Source organism: Sphaeramia orbicularis, chromosome 17 (genome assembly GCF_902148855.1).
Source record: "Sphaeramia orbicularis chromosome 17, fSphaOr1.1, whole genome shotgun sequence".
Lineage (NCBI taxonomy): Eukaryota > Metazoa > Chordata > Actinopteri > Kurtiformes > Apogonidae > Sphaeramia > Sphaeramia orbicularis.
This window is the reverse complement of record NC_043973.1, coordinates 31,409,408-31,419,897: the sequence shown is the minus strand read 5'-3', so window position 1 is coordinate 31,419,897 and position 10,490 is coordinate 31,409,408.

The following is a 10,490-nucleotide window of genomic DNA, read 5'->3' as shown; positions in this document are numbered from 1 at the left end:
CTTCCATATTTCCAAGTGTATGATCATATTGAGGTCCAATCCATGGATCATCTGTGTGAAGCCCACTACTGAGGGTCCAGTTCAAACCATCACCATCCTCCTGAACCCAACTGCAGAGACCTGATTCACAAGATAGAATATTCGTATTAAATTGTAAAACACTATCAATCATTACAGCAGAATACTAGCAATGTTGTCTAAAGCTGCCCTTTTTACTGTGATTGATACAGTTAATTAATTGGGATTGTCCACGACACAATAAACTAATAAACCAAATTAAACTAAATCATATAAAAAATAAGAATATAATAACAATCTACATCCAAATCCATTGAGCAAACAACAATATTTACTAATACATTTTGGTCCTGCACAGCACACAAATGTACTTTGTAATAGTTTAATAACTTTTATGATAACTATAGTAATTTATTTGAGAATCATATCTGACTATGAATTTAATACATCTTTCTTACAATTACGTCACTAAAGACTAAATTAGATATGTAATTATAACGACAGAAGAAACTTCCTCTTATCTTATCTCTTCTTTTATTCAGTATTAACAGATTTTTTAAATTTTTTTTAAGGATTTAACTTATTACATGTATGTATCCTCCTAAAAGTTTGAATGGGAGTTTTTCATAGTGAGCCAGCAGCACTTAATTTGTAAAGTGGGAAGTGCCAGAACGCAGAGGGGAGGGTGGAGGTAACAGGGACAGTCTAAAATACTTAATGTAAAAAAGCTTAATGTAGCCTAATGTCCGAAAACTGCCATCAACCAGCACCAGATGTATCTAACGAATTGTCTCTCTCCCTGTCTCTCGTATACAAATTGTCTGGACTCAGACGTGTGGTGCTGAAGGGAAACTGTTTTATTAACAGAAAAATGAGGCTTAATGTGGACAGCATCCATAATACTGGGAGTTTCATTTTGATTTTTGCAGAGCTGAAAGTGGGCATGATTAGAGATGTCCACGCATAATTGGGTGATGACTGATCACTGTCTTCAGACATTAAGCAATGGTAAGCTTTTTTTCTCTAATGTGCATATAGCATCCATAAAAGTGGGCTTTTTGTTTTGATTTTGGGAGAGGTGAAAGTGGGCATAACTAGAGATGTCCACACAAAAGTTGGTGATAATTGATTGCAGTTTTCGGACATTAAGCTACATTAAGCTTTTTTACATTAAGGGCTGGATCTACTAAGATCCCAATGTGTGTGTAGTAATTTGCATGTGCAGTCTAGAATTTTGCGTGTGGGGTGTGACCACAGTTTACGGGTAGTTGGATTGAATGACTGTCACGTAGTGGGATTGAATGACTGTCACGCGCACATAATTTTGTCACATTGTAGCCAATTGTCGGTGCGTATTTTTAATCACAATCATCAGGAGTGGAAAAGAGTCCCGTAAAGTTTGTGTGTGTGTGTGTGTGGGGGGGGGGGGGGGGGCGGCATATGTCTCAATTATTTTTTCTTCCGTCACTCCAAAAATGTTCACACAAGGGTGAAAAGTGCATTCTCTGCATCTCGTTTCATCATTTCAATGTCTCCTAACCGCAGCCATGTGTGCACAATTACGTATCCAAACTGTTTGTACGTCCTTTGGAGACGTGTTAAATATAGACACAGTTTCTATCAGGAAAATTGCTTTCAGGTTTGATAAATCACTTTCCGTGTGCTAAATTAATATATTTACATTTTCTCCTCCCAGCACATGCACAACTGCGTGTAAACACCCCAAATTGCATACTCATTGTGGCAAATGTTCTAACTAGATGCAGACGTGCTATTTTGCACCTTTGAAAGACACAACCCTTATTGCGCACTGTTAGAAAATCAGTTTGTACATTTTTTTTGCGTGTGCAATGAGTTTGCACACGTTTTAATACACGCAAACCTTTGATAGATCCAGCCCTAAGTGTTTTAGACCGTCCCTGTTACGTCTGTGTTTCCCTTAAAATTTACCTTAAAATGCATCCAAACACAAGCTTTTTTGTGTAATTTTGATGGGGAATAAAGATTAACAAAACAGATAACTGTAAACTTTTTTTTCATTTAGGTTATTTATTTTTTCATAGGGGTGCCAGATCCAATGAAGTAGGTTCCGGATCCGAAGTTGGAGATGCTGGATCTCGATCCAGCTGGATCCAGCTCAAATTAAGCCCTGGTGGCCAGTATAATTATAGTACACATCTTCTCATTGCAGCTAGTTTCAGCTGTACTGACTGGAAGACCCACCAGTATCGCTGCTATATGCACATGTTGTAAAATGCATAAAATGAGAAGTGACTGTAGAGTCACAGTTAAGGGAAAAGCACAACGGATATACATGTGTTAAATGCCTTTTTTTTCTCTCTCTCTTTTTTTTAACAATGATGACGTCTGTTGTGTAAAGGCTAATGTGGACAAGTTGTCAGTGGAGCTTAAGCTGAAGAGTGAACTTCACCGAGCGAGAAGAAATGTAAATGAGCTTTAACCTTCAATGATTACTTGAGTGTAAACGAAGGTTGACTAATTGAGTTATGATATCTATAATCTGTTTTATTATACAGTAACAAAAATGGTAGAGGTTTCTATTATTGGTACTAACAGCTGTAGCAGTAGTATATCCACTGCTAGTACTTGTATTCGGAGTAGTAGTATTAACAGTTATAGGTATCTGTAAAAGTTATTGGCAGTTATACTAGTAACAGCAGTTCTAGTTTTTAACAGTTGTAGTTGTTTGCCGTGGATCCATGTGTCTCCCCTTATCTCCCCCCTTCTTTGTTATGATGTGGTGCTATATAAATAAAATATGATTAATTAATTGATATTTAGAGAAAAGATTATTACAAGACTATTTAAGACAGAGTCAGTCTACGACGGCTTTAAAAATGACTTATAACCAAGAATAGAAAGCAGTGAGACCTTGTTCAAAAGTGCAGTCCATGGCAGAGGCAGGGGCTGTGGTTGTTGTGGTGTCAGGGTGAGCAGTGGTGGTCGGTATAAGATCATCGCAAGACTTGTCTCTGATGACGTGGACATCATCCAGGGATAAGGTGCTGTCCAATGAGTCTGCACAACTGGCCTGTAAAATAATCTGCAAGGAAAGAGTAACAGATAATCAAAAACATTCCACTGTTGTAATCAGGAGCTGTATTTTCTCAAGATAATTAAAACCTTAGCTTTACCTGGTGGCGCCCTGGTGCACTGTAATCCACTCTGTCAAGGATCCATGTTTTGTATATATATACAGTTGTATTCCACACAGGACGTAGTGTGCCACTCTCATTCACAAACATCGTCAATGTAATGTCTGAGGGTTCTGAAAGTGCCATACATAATCCACATTTTCTCAGTTTATGCTAAAAGCTAGCAGCCAATAAGGAATGAAAATGGCAAGTCAAATTAGTCTCATATTCACACCGTATCAAAAACAAATGTTGTATAGAATTTTACAAATATTGCCTTAAACTTTGCCCACTGATGGATGAGCGAGATTTAGTCATTTGCAGATCAAAAGTCATTACACTTAACATTTCACTGGTGATACGACCAGTGTTGAAACAATAACTACAGTGACACGACTGCTCTACTGGGATTAAAAAAGCTGCACTCACTATCTGGATTCCACCCTATGGAGTAATGCCACAGCTCCAGGCAAGCTCTTTCTACAGCCTCCATCGACTCACTCTCTAGTCTGGCAATTTCAACTCTGTCAGATCCAGAGTACGAGAAGAATGCAAAGTGACCTATAAAGAGAAAATGAATCACACAATATAAATGAATGAAATCTTTATTTCGAACATGTAGACAGTGAAATCAAAACAAAAATCAACCAGCAAAATATAAGTACTGGTACATAAATGATTGATAAGCAAACAAACAACCAGAAAAATAAATAAATAAATAAAACAAATGAAATTAAATTATACATGCTCGAAAAGGAGTAGGAAGAAGTAAAAACTTATGTACGCCGACCCCCAATTTCTATTCCTTCTGATCATTATATAGCAATTATTATTTTGTATGAATATAATAATAATAATAATAATAATAATAATAATAATAATAATAATAATAATAATAATAAACAATATCACACATCCTTTTACCTATGTACACTAATATAATAATACCCATTTACAACTTTTCCTACCAGATATTAATACCAGATATTAATACAAACTAAAAAGAACAAAAACAAAACAAAAACAAAACATAAATAACATTTCACCTCAGTGGGTACCTGATTGTTAAAAATAAGAAACAGTTAACAGGCATGTCTAATTTTGTTTAGAACTTTGTGGTTTATGAATGCCTCATGTGAGTCACGATAATGCTGATGATTATATGATGTGAACAGGGACTTACCTAAAGGAGAGTGAAAAGTATGATCCCAGGTTGGAACCAGAGTCCCTTCACTGGTCCCTGAGAGCCAATCCCAGTCAACTCCAGACTCTGGAGGAGGACTGTTCACCCAACCACAGAAGTCCATCTCAAAGTCACAAAAACCTGAAGTTTGAAAATATAAACGAATCATATAATGTATAAACATCACATATATCAATCAATCAGTAAACTGGAAAAAGGAAAAGTACTCTACAGCACAGATATCTGCATTCAGTTCCTGTGTGTAAGTTGACATTTCCTACTAACCTTGAGGGGCGCAAGCACCATTCATTACAATGAGGTCATCAATAGCAACATCTTTTCTTGGTTCATCCCCCACCACAGCTTCAAAAATCACCTGTCACCCACAATGACAAATGTATTTCAACTATTAACATACACTTTAAAACATCCATTGGTTACAATGTTGTTTGTTTGTCAAGGTGATACTTTAGCACAGTATGTCAGTGATTGAACGCCCACTATGTCCGAGTAAACTAAATTCAAGTGGAAAGGTTTTTGCAAAGTATTACAAGAAAACTAAAACCCAAAGCAGCAATGAAAAAAATATTTTATTCAGCTCTTTAGAGAACAAAATACATATAAACAGGAAACATGAAGGTAAAAGCACTACCAGAACAGGGGCATCCCTACCTGTATTCAAGAAGCTCTTGAAGACCCAGATCTTCAGAGAGCACCTGTTGTCCTAGCACTTTCAAACATTCCATTTTAAATGTATTATCATGTCTATTCTGTTGTTTTTACTTGGTATTTTTATTTCACTGTTTTTAAGTGCACAGCTTTTATGTCTCTTTTAATTTATTCTTGTGTTTTAGTCTATTATTTTGCTTTTTATTCTTCTGTACAATAGAGTTTTAATTGTACGACTGTTTTATGTTTTTAATCTATTCTTGTATTTTTCTTTCATTTTTTGGTTTTTCCCCTGTAAGTCGCTTTGGAAAAAAGCGTCTGCCAAATGCATAAATGTAAATGTAAATGTAATGTTCATTCATTTTCTGAACCCGCTTTATCCTCACTAGGGTCACGGGGGTCGCCTGGAGCCTATCCCAGCTACATAGGGGCGAAGGCGGGGTACACCCTGGACAAGCCTCCAGTTCATCGCAGGGTGTAAATGTAATGTAAAAATTGAAATAGAATGGAAATGCAGGCCATTTTTTCATTTATAGCCATTGTTAATGGCTTTGCACTCAACGATACATGTAATAAATCATGTATTTTCTTCACCTCTCTTCAGCTCCAATAAATCAAATCTTTCCCCAAAATTCCTGAAAATTTAAAACTAAATCTAAAGCAGCTCAAAACTAAACTAAAACCAGCCAATTCCTCAAAATGAGAAGAACAATCAAACTACTTTTGCACTAAATACAACTGAATTGTAACCAAAAACAAAGCTGAAGTGAAAAGTTGAAACCCATAATAATTCTCACAAGTAATTAAATACATTAATTAAAGTAAGTTATTAAATGTAATTACTCCATTCATTCATTTCATTAAAAACATTTATGACTGCAGAAGTTGCCACAGAGGGCACTGGTGGACAATTAAATATTAAGATTAAAGATTAAAAAGAGCTTAGTAGTTGATAGTATATATATATATATATATATATATATATATATATAAATGTAATATAATAAATGAAATAAAAAGCAGCTGAGCTCAAATGTGTACTGATTTGACTGCATTTTAAAAATTTCACCGACTAAGCTTGCTTCCACTTCCCACTGGTTGGTCAATCGGTGTGTCCATACCTGGTACTGTGTCTCTGGGCTGTAGAGCGTCACTCGTCCATGTCTCCAGTGTCTTCCCTGGTCTCCACTCCTGCTCCAAAGCTCAGTGGCATTGCTATGGTTCGTCGAGGTCTGGAGGTAGACCCTGAGTTCACCCACTCCACTTCCCTCCATGTAGTACCAGAACATTAAACACTCTCCTCCAAATGGGGTGGCCTCCATCTCTGCTGTTACTGTCCTAATTCTGGACCCTGTGGAATGGCTCCACGACTGAGCACTCAGGTAATAACCTGCGCATAAAGTGGAGCGAAACACAAACTTATTTAAGCTTTAGAATGTGTTTATGTCTTTAATATATACCATGTACATACACAGTGTCTGACAGAGGAGTTTATTTTAACAGTTACAAACCTTGATCTGTTCCTAGAGTGTGATCTGTTACAGGACCTGAACTGTTGGCTGGTTTGGACGCCCCAGTGATCCGCCTCCAGCTGAGGTCTCCAGAAGACTGTAGACCACATAATGAGCCCTGGAAGGTGCACTCCCTCTCAGCCGGACAAGAGCCATCGTGACTACTGTGCACCACTACGTCATCGATGGCTATGCTCCCTTGTGTACCACCCACCACGGCTTCTATAATAAACTGCACAACAGGTCACTGATATGATGACTGTCAGTTCAAAAAAACAGTTTAGCATTACAGTGAAACATATAAAATACAAGCTTTGCAATAATACCACTAACAGTTGACCATGAAATATTTAGTATTGAGGAAGTTGATAGTATAAAAAATGGATGTATTTATTGCACGGGTGGCATGCTATCAGGGTACCACACTTGAATTCACTGAGCTTATGAGTTAACCCATGCTTTCACAAATGTTTGTAAAAGCAATCTGCACACCTACGTGCTTGATTTTAGGTAGTAAAACACTTCACTTCAGAGAATGAAGAGCATAGATGGAAAGGCCATATCAAGCACCAATGTGCACGGACAACTTTGAAGCACATGTGTACTCTGGAATTCGCTTTATGAGCTGAAGGACTGTAAAAACATATTCCAACTGAAAAAAAAACAGGTATATAGACAGAACAATGGGATTATATGAAGTTATAAGTTTTTACATTTTGCTTCATATTTGTTTTGCATCTTGTGACATATTTATTCACTTATTTTGGTCTGGTATCATAATTGTTTTGCATCATTTCGTCAGGTATACTATATATTTACCTATGTTTGTTTGCTTGGTACTTCCTGAATATTTAGTTTTGCACTTGGTTTTGTATTAATTTTGTATTATCTTTAGATGTATTTTGTTTGGTTTGTCTGATTTTACACAGTATGACTTTATAGCTTGTTGTGTATTGCTAACTATTGCGGCTATTATTATTTAGAAGGGGGCAGGATATATAAGATTTTCTTCATCCTGCTTGTTGTCAAGTATGGGTGTGTACATGTTTGTTCACCTGATTATTATTGAATGTCTGCTGATGAAATGCACATCCATGAATGAAATAAATGAAATGAAATTTTATACACCTGTGCCATGGAAGTGATCAGAACACATTTACTCAGTGATTTGATGAGGTGTTTGAACACTTCTGGTAATATATTGTCCCTCATTATTAAATTTCCACAGAGATAATACAACTTAAATGCCAGTTGAAAGAAACAATTGAATAGAAATAGAATACTTATAGTTTTTAGCAGGACAAACATCCCTGTACAAATGCTCTAATTACTTCCAACATTTCACAATACAAACTAATCTACAAAAAAAAAAAAAAGACAGCAACAGATATACCTGAATAGGTTTGTCACTGGTGAATGTAAGATCAGCGAATCTCCATTTGTTTCCCTGTGTACCACTCCTCATCCACACGACAGTTTCTGTTTCACCCGAACGCTTTGTGATAAATTTTAAAGAACCTGGTAAGAAGAAAATATAACACGTTTCAGCAAGCATCCAACAAGAATAAAAATGAATTCTTCAGACTCATAAAAATTGTGGGGAAAAAAAATTGTATCTATATACTATAACTGAGTGAAAATGAGCTATGAACAGTGAGGAGACGTACCAATGCTTCTACCGAATATGTGATACCAAAAGCTCACACATATGACTCGATCTGCCTGTTGAGGATAGCTGATGAGTCTAGCTGTTGAGGAGATATTTTTACTGTCTCCCGTAGATATCATCATGTAGTAGCCTGCAGAGGAGGAAAGGACTGATACATAAAGGCTGCATTATACTATTACAGAAACTGAAATGTAAAAATACACTCAAGCAGGCAATTTCCCTTGGAACAGCAAGGTCTGGTAAAGAGGCAGGACTTGACTCTGTGTAAAATGTAAACAAAACTACATTGCAAAAATTTGCTGAGTCCATATATTCATATTTTATTCACAGCAGAACATAGAAAACATATCAACACATCAAAAGGCTGAAAAACAGTGCTAAAGAATTATTTTAACATTATATGGTCAAGTGGCAACAGATGAATGACATGCTTGGGTGTAAGAGGGACATCTTAGTTGGTGAAATGAAAATCTGAAATTCTTTTTGGAACTCATTGGCTGTTTAGCCTCTGGACCAGCGGTCAGCAACCCTGGTCCTTGAGAACCACTATCCTGCATGTTTTAGATGTATCCCTCTTCCAACACACCTGATTCAAATGATAAGCCTGTCATCCAGCTCTGCAGAAGCCTGATAATGACCATCAGGTGTGCTGGAAGAGAGAAACTTCTAAAACATCCAGGATAGTGGCTCTCTAGGACCAGGGTTGCTGACCCCTGCTCTGGACTATAGAGAAGAGGAACCATTCAGCTTGATATCACTTCAAAAGCTTGGTATCTCTGACCTTATTCTCTTTTAAAATGTAATATTTTCTCAGTTTAAACCTTTCATACAGTCGTGGAAAAAATTATTAGACCATCAAAAGTTATCAGAAACAATGGTTATGCAGTGAAGTACTAACTCCTGTGTGTATCATGTGACTAAAACAGACAGAAAAGAAAACAGGGAATGCCTAAAAGCACTGTTTTTGTCAGTACAATGACACAGCTATTGATATAGGAACTTAAGTGATTTGGATTATTATCAAGAAAACATGGAAAATGACTAGATGTCAGCTCTTAAATTAAACTCTTATGAGCTATTTTTGTTGTTATCATTATATTTGTCCAAACAAATGTACCTTTAGTTGTACCAGGCATTCAAATGAACAAGAAATTGAAGAAAACAAGGGTGGTTTAAAAAATGTTTCCGCGACTGTACTGTTTTCATAGGTAATACATACTGTTAACCTCCTAAGACCCAGGAAATGTCAGCAAAATACAAGCTTTTTTTTGTTTTTTATTAAGTAAGTGCCTATATTGGAAAAATCATGAAGCAACAGTTTTTTCAGATGCAGTTTTTAAAATTTTTATGGAATGTCCTTTGTGGTGGACAGTTTTCTTTTCTTTTTTTTGTATAAAGTTGTGAAACTCTTATCCACAAATGTGGACAGAAAACCCATAGATGAGTCTTAGGAGGTTAATATGGTTAACATTGTTCATAGATACATACTGTCACATACTGTAAATACTGTAAGTTTGCACCTACTCATATTTTGTCTGTTTTTTAATTTTTTAGTGCAATTAGCTCTATTCTTATGTTACTTTCTAAAACTGTAAAATTAAAAAAAAAATTCTACAGAAAATTAAGAAAACAAGGGTAGTCTAAAAAATTTTTCCGTGACTGTATGTTTGCTTTGTTCTACTATGAATAGAATATGGGTTTATGAGATTTGCAAATCGATGCACTGTGTTTTTATACCCAACTTTTTTGGACTTGGGATGGTAATTTAAGAACTTGTAAATTAATTCATTAATATGTAAGAGAATGTTTACATTATTAAAAAAAAGAACAGGGACTACAATAAAGTTTCATTCTGTCTGTTTACCTTGTTCATATACAGTTAATTTAATGTAGAAGTCTATTGGTGAAATGATTTCAATCAGTATAAGACACAGGGTTGTGGGAGGGGTAGTCACTAGTGGTTTGTAGTTTATTTCTGCTCTGTAGTCTATATTATTATATCACTTCTTTAAATTATACTTATTTAAAATGAATTCTCACCGTGTCCTTCTACTTCATTACCAAAGTCCTTCATACGTCTTTTCCATAAAAGGCTGGCGGTGTAGTCATGATACCATGAGCAGGTGTCTTTTTCAAAATCACATGAGAGTTGGTCTGATCCTGCAGGGACGTCTCCCTCTCCACAGCTGTCAAATGTGATGTCATCCAACATGACGTCCTTGTCTCTCCCAAATGGACGAGTGAACACAAACAGCAGCTGTGGAAACAAAAAGGTTTTTCTGTTA